Source organism: Phascolarctos cinereus, unplaced genomic scaffold (genome assembly GCF_003287225.1).
Source record: "Phascolarctos cinereus isolate Bilbo 61053 unplaced genomic scaffold, phaCin_HiC Scaffold_726;HRSCAF=1367, whole genome shotgun sequence".
Lineage (NCBI taxonomy): Eukaryota > Metazoa > Chordata > Mammalia > Diprotodontia > Phascolarctidae > Phascolarctos > Phascolarctos cinereus.
In genome coordinates this window covers 22,199,602-22,213,113 of record NW_027556098.1, presented here as the reverse complement: position 1 = coordinate 22,213,113, position 13,512 = coordinate 22,199,602, and positions in this window count along the sequence as shown.

The window sequence follows — 13,512 nt, the reverse complement described above, 5'->3', positions numbered from 1 at the left end:
GAAAGTCCTCCAAATATATTTGGACATAGAGAGCAGATGGCCAATGAGCAGGAGCTAGAATTAAAGAGAAAGATGAGATCAGTTTGGATTGCCTTTGGGAAACTGTACAGAGCTTTCAATGACCCCAAGTTCCTTAAGCAAAATCCCAACCTCTTGACATCAATAATCTTCCCTGATGCTACATAGCAACAAATTGTGAAAAACACCTCCATCTCCATTGAATCTAAATGATGTGTCACCCAAAGTTTAACAAAGAGACAGATGGTGAACATAGGCTACGGCATACTATTAATTATGAAATATAAAAGGTTTGGTTGGAAAGGAGGGAGGGCTGGTCGCATAGAAAGAAGAAGGAATATGAGTGAAGAGTACAAGCGTTCCTTTAGTACTCTTGCAAGACTAAGAGACCTAAGGGAAGCGTCCCACCACATTAGGTGAACACTTACACGGAGGATTTATGGGAAGTTATGGGCAAGAATAACACAGGATGAGACGGGATGAATGAAGTAAGATTACAGATCCAATGAATTACTGAAGCATTGAAGAACTAAATGAATACTTTTCATAATTTCAGTAGGACTTCACTTATCCTTTCCCACTATTTTTCTTGAGTCTGCCTATTGCATTGGCACCACAGGATTGCACTTGTATGCACAAGGGGGAGGGTTCAAGGATAATAGGTTCAGAACTGGAAGGATTTAAATACTATCTACCACATTCTAATTTTCTAGATAAAGAAACTGAGCCCCAGAGAGGATAAGCAATTTGACCAAGGTCACACAGGCAGAAAGTAGCAAAGTAAGGAATCAAATCCACATCTTCTGAGTACTAATATTGCACTCTTCTCACTCCCACATCTAAATGTAAATGTTTAATGTAACTGTTTCATATGTTATTCAAGAAATTCAAATTACAACATAAAGATGAGTCAATAAGAAAGGTGAACTTTTCATTTTCAATGAACATTATTTACTTAGTGTCCCCATCATTAACATAAGATTTGTTACTTAATGTTTCTGAAATTTAGTTACTAACATTTCTGCTTGCCTTTTAAATAAACTATTTTGAAGAGATTTTCAAATTTACCTTAATTATTGATACATCCACACAATACTAATTTTTTTTTATCAATTTGATTTGCAGTGAGGAATTCATTTCCAATGCACATTCGCACTTATTACTACCTAATGTATAACTCAACAAATAGTTGTTGAACATTTGTGCCATTTTATTTAAGGGAATATCTTTATGCTGAACTTCATTGTGAGGGCGTTTACATGAAAATCCTCTTGACATTGACTTGAGCTTATTAAATTTAGTTTTCCATTTCCTATTTCCTCTGTTACTGAGAGATAAGGTTAAAGAAAGTTGAAAGGTCTTCAATTTATTCCTTCAAAGTACTTTTCTTTCCCCAAGCAAATGAACACCAACTGTATAAATATTGGATGAGCTGAGGAGGAATATTTACTTTTTTACTAGAAAATTTTATAGGCACTTGGGAATTAATTCGGAGTTTATTTTCATAACCAAATATTAGTTAATTCTATAACAAGTACAAGAGTGAATGATTGAGCTTAAATTGATAGAAAATAGAACTTTTATGACATTTCAAAGAAATTTCTTCTAATAGATATCAAGAGCCAGCATCTGTTTAGAGTTTTATGGTTTGTAAGCCTTATTTCATTTCACCCTCGCAGGAAGCCTATGGCATAGGTATTATTTTTCCCATTTTGTTTTGTCTTGGTCTGTGATTTCATTGATGGAGGGAACTCACAGTGAGGAAATTCCACTCACTAGTAAAGATCAGGAACTACTACAAAAATTATAGGCATAGTGAGTTGCTTGGGGTCACTGAAAGGTTAAAGGTCACACAGTTAGTTACAGGGTGGCCCAAAATATTTAGTACAGTTGTGAACTATTAATGCTTTTGCTAACAATTTATTAATGCTTTTAATGTTGATGCTATTACATTTCATTCTTAAAAAAAAAGTTTTATTGATTTGTTTAGTTTTTATAAAACATTTGCCCTTGCCATGAGAAAAGCCTCATGCTACTAAGTAAAACAATTAATCAAAACTAATAATATAGAGGGTTCATCGGAAAATGAACCCAATGTTTCACATCTGTAGCATCCCAGATCACCCCTTTTTATTGTTTTTTAATGAACACATTTCTTTCCACTCCCTCCCACCTCCTTCCTGCAGAGAGAGAGAGAGAGAGAGAGAGAGAGAGAGAGAGAGAGAGAGAGAGAGAGAAGGCAAACAAATACTTTCTAATAAATATAGTCAAAGAAATTAAATTCCCTCAGTGGCTATATACACAAATGTACATGTCTCTTCCTGTATCCTAAATCTATCACCTCTCTGTTAGGAGGTGGACGGTATGCAGGGTATGCTGAAATAAACTCATGGGAAAATAGGGTCAAATTCAGATGGAAACTGAGATCACCAAAGGGTAAATAAGAATCCCTGCAGCAGCATATCAACTAAGACAGTCACATATTAATGTAATCTTTGCCCTATTGTATTTTTATTCATTTTGTTACTTATTTCTGAATTACAGTTTCATGTGATTTTGGCTGCAATCTAAAGTGTTGCTGCCTCAATGCCACTGTGGGCCATGCATCTGACACTTCTATTGTAGGAGCTCATGAGTGAACATTTACCCCTCAGAAATCAGCAAATAATAAAATCAGGCTTGCTTTATTCTTTCATTGATTGTCTAGACTTAAGAAAGAAATGGGGAAAAAATCTTTATAGTACAGATAAAACTAAAATTGAGTCATGATTGCTTTTTTGTTTTCCTGGAGAATTTATTGTTAAATATTAACCAGAAAGCATCTCCTGAAACTATGTTTCATCATCAGTCCTCTTGAATCATAGACAGTCATTGTATTGATCATGGTTATATTTTTCATAGTTGTTTGTCTTATTAGTGTTGGTGTTAATGTATAAATTGTTCTGATTCTACTTATTTCGTTCTTAACACCTCACTCTCACTCTCACTCACACCACATATTCAATCTAATGTCAAATCTCATTATTTCTACTTTCTGGTATGTGTCCTTTTATTTCCACGCACATTTTATTTCCGCTGCTCTAATTCAGTCCCTTATCACTTCTCATTTGAATTATCACCTCAGCCCTGTAATTGATCTCCTTGTCTCATCTTTCAGGGCAGCAAGGTGGCACAATAGATAGAGTGTCAGGTGTGGAGTCAGGAAGATCTTAGTTCAAATTCAACCTCAGGCACTTACCAGTTCTGTGTTTTGGGCAAGCCTCTTAACCCTGTTTGCCTTGTTTCTTCATACGTAAAATAAGCTGGAGAAGGAGATAATAAAATACTCCAGTATCTTTGCCAAGATAACCCCAAAGGGGTCATGAGGAGTTGGACATAACTGAATAGCAACAATAAAGCCTCATCTTTCCCCACTTCAATCCATCCTTCATTTACTTGTCAAGTAATTTTTCTAATGTATAGTTCTGACCTTGCCAACCTCACCTCCTGTTTAATGAGTTCTAGTAGTTCCCTACAATAAATAATGACAGTAATAATAATAGCTAGCATTTACATAGCACTCACAAATATTATGTATTTTATTCTCATAATAAGGATGAAATATAATATCTTCCGTTTGTTATTTAAAGCTCTGTATAACTTGGCCCCTTCCTATCATTCCAGTCTATTCTCCTCCATATATCCTATGATTCATTTACAGATTCTTTTACTTGTTTTTGCTCAACACATTATTCCATCTCTCCTGTGCCCTTTTCATAGGCCTGAAAGGCATAAAGAATATCCCTTTTCACTTCTGCCGCCTGCTTTCATTGCTTCCTTGGCTTACTCTACTAAAATCCACCTTCAGCAGGAAACCTTTTACAATCCATCCAGATGCTAAAGCTTTCTTCTTTCAGATTACCTTTATTTGCTCTATCATCTAGGTATTATTTACTTGTTCTCACTTTTTCAGTTTGTTGGAAGTTTTTTTATATAAAAGTAAGAAAAATTGAACACTATTAACTCAGCATAAGAAAGAATGTTCCACACCAAAGCAATGAAGTTCTGACTAATTTAAAGATAATAATATAAAAGGGAATAGTTAATGTTGGAGGAGTTGTGAAAAGACAGGCACCCCTATGAATAGTTGGTGGAGCTGTGAATTGTTCCAAACATTCTGAAATGTCTTATATACACCAAAATAATTATGGCAGAACTTTTTCATTTTAACAAAGAAATGGAAACAAAAATAGAAGTTGATTGATTTGGGAATGGTAGTCTCTGAATGTAATGGAATATTACTGTGGGTGACAATGAATACAGTGAACACAGAGAAGCATGGGAAAACGTATACAAATTGATGCAAAGTGAAGCTTGTAAAACAAAGAAAACAATGGCAACAATGTACATGGAAAGAATAACAGAACAATAGAAGCTAATGCTGCAAAACTGAAATAACCAAATTTGGTCCTGAAGAAGTGATGAAAAGAACTCCCCCTCCCCCTTTCTTCACACAGCTAGTAAGTATAGAATGCTGAAAATTCAGACTTTTTTGAAGTTGGTTAATTTTGCTGAACATTTTTCTTCTTCTTCATTTTAAAGGATTGCTCTATTGGAAAGGGAAGGGGAATGCATTGGGAAATATAGCCAATGTGAACATAAGATATATCAATAAAGTTTGTTTTCTAAAATCTCATTTTGTTGTCCTTAGACTTCAGCATCATATTAATCCAAGCTTTAACCTACCTGGAACTATTCTTTAAGGACTGTTCTACCCATCTAAATTCCTCTTTAGTTATTCTTGCTTCTATGTATGTCTTTTTGAAATCTAAGATCATAGATTATATATGATGCATGTATATCAGTCTCTTTAATCAACTCTCCCTTTTATTCCTCATTGAAATTACCTAAGTTTATTTCTTCAAACTTTCATTCTTGAAATAATCATCTCCCTCTTGGATCAACTTCTTTAGAATTAATCCTTCTTAATTCTTTCTCTGAATTCTTTGAAATTTTCTCTGTCTAGATTAAGGGTTATGTCTCAGACTCTACTTACCTTTCATCTCTTTATTTGTCACAAATATTAAACTGGAATGGTAATTTCCAAAATTCCCATCATTTCTACTTCACCAAGCAGCTCTTCCTCTTAAGATGCAATCAGATCTAAAATAGTAGTTTCCTCTGTAGTTCTTACCACTTTTTGAGACATTCTTCTAAATGTTCATTAACATCTAACAAGGGCCATCCCATGGACAACACTCAGAATGGCGTATCTGCCTCTGGTCAACCACATAGATACCTTGCAGCCTCCTTACAGCCATGTGTGATGAAGGGCTTGCATTTTGAGATGACTAATAGTTTCCTTATTAGCTATAGATCAAGAAGAGCTAATGATTCAGTAGATATCTAAAAAGGACAATGACACATTCAGCCTGCTCCTTTACAGCCGTGAAAGAATTGTTTTATATCAAGGCTATTTTGAGCATCTTACAAAACAGAGTGGAGGAAGGAGCAACTTACCCCATCCTTTATCCTTGCCCCCATATTGCCATGGCACTAAAATATGTCCTTCCTTGGTGCTTGGTTTTATGCTGCCTCTTTTGAGATTTTTCTTTCTTGAATACTCACAGATAGTTAGGTAGTTCAGTGGATAGAGCATTGAGGGGAGTCAGGAAGACCTGAGTTCAAATCCAGCCTCATACACTTAATAGTTGTATGTCCTTGGGCAAGTCACTTAACCTTTGATTGCCTCAGTTTCCTCAACTGTAAAATGGCTATAATAATTGCATTTGCCTTCCAGGATTGTTGTGAAAATTAAATTGGATATTTGTAAAATACTTACCACAGAGCCTAGCATATAGTAGGTGTTTAATAAATGCTTGTTTCCTTCTTTCTTTCTTTCCTCCCTTCTTTCCTTTCTTCCTTTTTTCCTTCCATTCCTACTCTTAATCAAATGAATATCAACCTTGTGGAGAACATGTCAAGGCTTGGAGGAGACTTCTTAATTTCAAAATTTGAGGTCCAAATGAATCAAACTGGAAGATAGCAAAGAAAACTTCTATATTAGAAAAGATGACAACTGAAGAGATGCCTGGCCCAGGATGTGTGCACTGGGAATTGTTCAGAAAGCACACAGAGAAAGTAAAATGTAAAAAGCTTAATTGGCAACCCTAAAAAAAAATGCTTTATATTCTAATGTGGTCTAAATATCAATCCCCAGTAGGTTATAACAGTAGTTACATGTTGTTACTGAATCCTGTTTTAAGTTTGTATTTGCTGAATGCACACTTATGAATGTACTATGTTTAGTATTTCTTTTATACATAGAGTATAAGTACCTGTCCCATAACTGACTAATTTTGTACACTGATCCCCTTTTTAACTATTCCTTTGGGAGAAACTCTAGATGTGAATCTGTACTTAAATTTTAAATAATTTGTCTGTGGAATTCCGGAATGTAGGTTAACTAAATCTAAGCCCAACTCTTAGTAGAGGTCAGATTCCTCAGCTCCTTTTCAGAACAATTACTGTCTATCCATGCCTCCTTCCTCTTATATTTTTGGAGATGACTTTTTGTACCCAAGTTTAAGACTTTACATTTATCCCTACTGAAATTTCATCTTATTACAATTAGTCCAATGCTAAATGCTAACCTATCAAGAACCTTTTGGGTCCTGATTCTATCACCCATAGAAGCCATCTTCTTCAGCTCCACGTCTTTTGTAAATTTGATATGCATACTATTCACACCTTTGTCGAAGTCACTGACAGAAAAGCTAAGTAGCACAGGGCAAAATACAGGTTCCCATGGCACTCTACCAGAGATCACTTGCCAAGCTGATGTTGAACTACTAGCAACTAGTGCTTGAATCTGGTTATCCAACCAGTTCTAAATCCTTGTGTTCGCATTATCTAATCCCTCTCTCTCCATCATCTCCCCAAGAAGAATATTAGATCCATTATCCTAAGTTTTGTTAAAACCTAATTGTTGCCAGCATCACCCTCATTTACTAGTTCAGTAATCCTTTCAAGAAAGTAAATAAAATTAGCCTGGCATGACTTGTTCTTGATAAAACCATCCTAACTCATTGGAACCAACAGTTCCCTTTCAATATATTCACCACCTCTTCAATGATCTTTTTTTTATAACTTTCCCAGGAATCAAAGTCCACTAGTCTATTGCTTGAAGGTTATTCTCTTAGCTATTTTTAAAATTGGGCAATTTGTCCTTTTCCAATTTTGTGGTACCTCTCACACAGTGGCTCAGCAATTACACCTCCAGATTCTTTCAGGATTGGAGATGAATGTAGTTCATTCAAGGCAAGTCGCATGAATTCATCAAATACAACAAAGTGGTCTCTTATGACTTTACTCATCTTAGGTTTTAACTCCATGTTACTTAGTTTCATTCTGTCATATTTCTAGTCACTTTCATTTGCAGAGAAAAGAGAAACAAAATAATAATTGAACAGCTTTGCCTTCTCTCTGTCACTAGTTATCATTTCACATAGTCCCACTGATGGTGTAACCCCTTCTTTGATCCTTCCCCTTCTTCCAATATAACTAAACAAGGCTCCTTTTGTTCTGTTCTTAACTTTCCTTGACTTCAATTCATTCTGAGTTTTAGCATTTCTAATACTATTTTTATAGAATTATGCCATACTATTATATTAATCCTCTATTACTTAGCCTTGTTGCCATATTCTGTATATTTTTTTTAAAGAAATCAGGCTTTTTTCCCCCATACAATCAACTGATCAACTTGTATTAATGTGTTTACCATAGTAGGTATTTATCTACTATGTCCCAATTTTTTAAAAAGTGATATAGAACTTATTCTCTAAGGGCTTCCATTCTTCTTGTAATGGGATATAACAGGTTTATAGATAAGTAAATAAAAGATAAAATAATAACAACAGCAGCAGCAATAACAATAATAGAGGGATAGGACTAACTGGGGGAATCAGGAAAGGCCTCTTAGGAAGTAGATTAGGTGAAAGTAAAAAGGGTGAGCACCCCAAGTAAAGAAGATAGCCTGTGCAAAGGTGTCAAGTTGGTTGTTGAGTTCCCTGGGCTCTTCACACTAATACCATTTTTCCTTTTTATTGTAATTGTTTTCCATTGTGTCTTGAGAATCTCATTCTTTAGCATTCCTGAACTGTCTTGGGCTGATGTGCCCTGAAACATTTTAGTTTGGGAGACCCTACCTATTTTTCCTCTTGTCAAAATCAAATCCACTTTTCTAAAACCTAGGTGCATGTCAACCAATGTCCAGTTTTATTCTCTCTGAAATAAATTTGAGGATGTAGTGTACACTTCTTTCAGCAATTCTCTTTTCATCTCTGTTCACTCTCTTCGTCAGTTCCCTTGGACACAACTATTACCCGTTTGCTGATAACACATGCTCTTTAACCCAGTGACACTGGCTCCCTGGCTGTTCCAGGCACAAGACACTCCATTTCTCAGCTCCAAGTATTTTCTCTGACTCTTCTCCATGCCAAGAACTTTCTCTCTTTTCCATTCTGACTACTGACCTCCCCGGCTTCCTTAAGTCCCAACTAAAATCTCATCTTTTACAGGAAATCTTCCTGATCCCTCTTCTAGTATCTTTCCTCTGTTGTTTCCTGTTTATTCTGTTTATAGCTTTCTAGGTATGCATTTGTTTGCATGTTCTTTCTCTTATTAGAGTGTAAGCTCCTTGAAAGCAAGGCCTAGCTCTTGCTTCTTTTTGTATCTCCAGCACTTAGTACAGTGCCTGGCATATAGTAGGCATTTAATAAGTGTTTATTGTTTGATTGGTAGCCAGTTCTACACATTGAGCCCTCATCTCTCTCCTGAACTTCAATTCCAAATGTCGAAGTGCTTACTTAACTTCTTTATGTGGAAGTCCCAAAAGTATTAAACTCCATTGCCTGAAACAGAACTCATTCTCTTTCCTAATAAACTTCTCCTTTCTCCTAACTTCACTCTTTTTGATAAGATACCACTATTCTTCCAGTCATTCCACTTTACAGCCTAAGAGTGATCCTTGACCAAATTTCTCACTTCCAATCACACACAATCCCAGAGTCAAGTCTTATCAACATCTCTGTCAACATCTCTTGCATCTTCCCCCTTTCTCTCAATTCACACCAAAATTTCGCTAGTCTAAGTTCTCATCATGTCTCTCTGGACTATTGCAATGGCCTTCTAATTAATTTTTCCTGCATCCAGGGCTGTAGCTGGGTCCTAGATACTTTGAATGTCCATAAATTTTAACTGTGTATTATTAATTTTGCTGGTCTAATATTGCTGTTAGGAACCTTTCCATACCAATTCACATTATACAATTTTGCTCCATGTTTTCTAGACAAAAAATCACAGAGGATATAATCAATGTGCTTAAATCTTTCCTCTTGACTTTTTAACATCTCAGGGGCAGTCAGCATTTATTAAGTGCCTACTACATGCTAGGCACTGTGCTAAGTGCTATACATACATACATACATATATATATACATATATATATATATATATATATATACACACACACACACACACACACACACACACATACATACACAGTTATAAAAGCAAAAGACATTCTCTGCACTCAAGGAGCTCATAGTTTAATGAGGGAGACAATATACAAATAACTATATGCAAATAAGATACATTCAGGGATAAAAATTGGAGATAATCAACAGAGGAAGATATTAGCATTAAGGGATACCAGTATATCACTTAAATTATCTATTTGTTGCCTCTCATTCTCATTCATGACTTCTCCTTGCTCCCTTTTCTGGTCATAGATATGTTTGACAATAGACTTTATATCACTTTTTCATGCAAGTCATTTTTGGAAACATGTGGCAACATGCTTTTGGCTGCCATATGTCTTTCCATTGTCTTTTGGGTTTTTAATTTTAACTCTTCTTAGATCATGGTATTTTATGATTCATAGTCACATATCATCACTGAGAGAATACTGATGTCCAAAAAATAAGCTTTTGTCATTTGAGATCACTAGGAATTCTGTGCAGATTCCCAAATGAGATCCAGCCTGGTCTTTGCCACCCACTCAAAGTTAGATTCAGTTCACTGTACATCTGTAATTGTTTTTAGTCAGTTTTATTTTAGTAAATTTTATTATTTTAAAATACACTTAAACTTCCTTCTAAAGTTAATAGAAAATTGCCAATTATTCAATAGAAGGTTACATATTATTTTTAAAAAACACCTTTGTGACATATAACATTACTATCATATCAAAAATAAGAAAATTTTTCTAGAAATTTTTCTGTCAACTATAGGGATTGGACTGTTCTCCAAGTGGAATAACTATTAAGACCACTAGAGATATATTTTGTTTCTTTATCACTTATATTTCCTGTTATATAGCTCCACTTCTAAAAGAGTAAACTCTTGTAACAATGGATAAAAAAAGTGATGACATTTGAATTGTTCCACACCTATAGTCCTCAACCTTTGCCCAGAAGTGGTGCTGCCTTCTTACATTTCTTCTTTGGGGTCAAGCTTGTTTTCCGAACTCATTTTAATTGTTTTGTTTTGGTTGTTCTTTCCATTTACATTGTTGTAGTCATGATTATTCATCTTCAGTTATTAGCAAAATAAGTAAATTTGCTATAGGTGGGTAAAGAATAGGTGGATAATTAGATACAACATCTGAAATGAAAATATTTTCCCAGGAATCTGAAGTTCATAGTTTACTATTGCAATCCCCTACTGGAGACTATTACTTTCTAGAGAAATTGTTTTATTCATTTTTAGATGTATTGGCTATCTTCATCATACCTGTGGGGGAGAGGGGGAGAAATACCATAATAAAAGAGATTTTAAAATGGGGTAAAATATCATAAGCAAAAATGTAATGATAAAAACCATTAGGCATGTTTGGAGAATAAGCAAGCTCTCTGATTTGACTGTATCATGGAGTACACAAAAGGGAATAGTGTGAGAAGAGGCTAGAATTGTAGTATAAAACTTGATTATGAAGGGCCTTGTCACCAGCGAAATTCAACAAAGGTAGATTGAGACACATGTTCTCCAAGCAAAATAATAGTTTATTAACAGGACGCAGACCTGTTGCTTCAGTTTAAAGTCAAAGATTCCTAGATCAAGATGCATCTCCTTTTTATAAGCATAGAACAAAGAACAGAACCAAGGAGTTGAGGAAATACAATTTGTTATAGAATTGGTGACATCATGGGGTTGAAAACAATATGACTGGTTACATAGCTGAATCATGGGGAAAAATATGATTGGTAGGAAGGTGGGAAGGAGGGGCTAGCAATAACTCCTGCAATGAAAAAAATGGTCATTGCTTGAGTCCACCTGCAAGCCTACAGATAGTGGGCCAGGCAATTTTGGATAGCAAACCAGATAATCTTGAAGGATTGCCTGGCAGTGTAAAGATACTACACAAGATGCCCTTATGTCCACCTGCATGTCCTGAGGATAGCAGATTTCCTTGAGGTAAGAATAGTGGTTAGCAGGAGAACAGGATTTCTATACTTAACTCATTACAGGCCAGTTGAATTTCTAAAATAAGTGCAGAGACAAAGAATCATGACTTAGGCAGTTACAGGATAAAATCAATGCATTATAAATAGGATCAATAAAATTATACAGAATCAATTTAATCTTCTTGGCCTTGAATACCAGGATAACAGTTTGCATTGTATTTGGTAGGCAATAAGGATTCACTAGAGGTTTTTGAGCAGTGTTGTGATGTGAGCATACTATGTGACAAGAATATTAATTTAGCGGGGGAATAAAGATGAAGTGGAGGTAAGGTCAAATTGAATAAAGATGGGGAGCTTTGTTTGGAGTATGGTACAAGCCCAAGTGAGAGACAGTGAGGAGCTAATTTGGAGTTGTGGAAGGAGGGAGGTGGTAAGGATGGAGAGAAGGCATGACAGAGGTATTGCAGAGAAAGAATAAATAGGACTTGATGATTGATTTGTTATTTGGGATGAGGGGAAAGAAGGAATCAAAGTTGACTGCAAGTTGACTGAAAGCTTCCAGCAGAGGTTTTACTGGAGAGATGGAAGTCAGAAAAAGGAGAGGTTGGGGAAAGGAATGATCAATTAAATTTTAAACTTGTGGAGATTGAGGCATTGGTGGGATGTCCAGGTGGAGATGTCCAAATAGTTATTCAAAATATGAGTCTGAAGTTCAATTTGGCAATTATCTATGTAGAGGAAATTCAGTTATAGGAACATATGAGATCATGAAGAAAGAGTGTGAAGTGAGGCAGCTAAGAGCATCGGCTCTGGAGTCAGGAATACCTGTGTTCCAATCTGACCTCAGACACATAATACTCCTTAGCTGTGTGACTTTGGGCAAGTCACTTAATCCCAGTTGCCTCACCAAAAAAAAAAGTGTGAGGGAGAAACAGACAGGTGAGGAGAGAGAAAAGCAAAGGAGATGAGAAGAGAGAAGAAAAAAAGAGAGCAGTAAGGAGAGGAGAGGAGACAAAAGAGGAGAAGAGAGGAGAGAGGCAAAGACAAAGCCTCGAGAGAATTATAAATGTAAGGGAGTTGAAGGAGGAGGAGGATAAGCTAAGGGAGGATATGAGGAATAAGCAGTTGGAGAAGTAAGAGAACCACTGGATTGCAATAGACTAAAAAGCCAGGGAATAAAAATTATGAGGGAGAATCCAGCCAAGGGGATCACAATTTGTAGAGGTCAAGGAGGGTGAGGATTATTAAAAGATCATTGGATTTGGCCATTAGGGGGTAACTAGAGAACTTGGGGGTGGGATGTAGGCCAACTTTGAAGGATTGAAAAGTGAGTGGGAGTGAAGAAATGGAAGCAGGGAATTTAGACTACACATTCAAAATTTTGGCAAGGGAGGAAGATGAGATGATTATTTAAAGAGGGTATTAGAAGCATAGGAATGTGGGGTTTTGTTTTGTTTTGTTTTTAAAGGATAATGGAGTCCTGAGATGACCTATAAAATCCTTTCCTGATTTAACATCTGAGCCTATGAATGTAAGGGTTTGAGGTGTTGATCTTCCCTAGGATCTTGGAATATTAATAGCAAACACTTGAAATCTCCAAAGCCTTTAAAAGTATAAAAAAAAGTAAAATTCATAAGCATATCATCATCCTAAAAGGATTCCTGCTTAATGTATAACAATGTATAGACTAGATGACCTCTAAGATCTATTCCAACTGCAAGATTCCAAGATTCCGTGATACTCATAAAGCTAGCACAGTGCACAAGATGCATTTCTATGACATAGAATTTACTATACGGCCTTTACACTTGGTTTATTCTCTTTCCATTATTTTTTGTGCATAGAAGAAAAGGTTGATTCCTAAGATTTCTGCTTTTTTTACCTACTAGATAGGTGACAAATAAAAACAACGGGATTCCTTTTAAAAGGGCTTAGATTTGTTCACCTGCGGTTAAACATTCCGAATGTATATTTTCTGCATAAGTTAAAATTTCTTAAGGTGCTTTTGCTCCAGAGTTGGCTTATTGGCTACGTCCCTAGTGTTATGTGC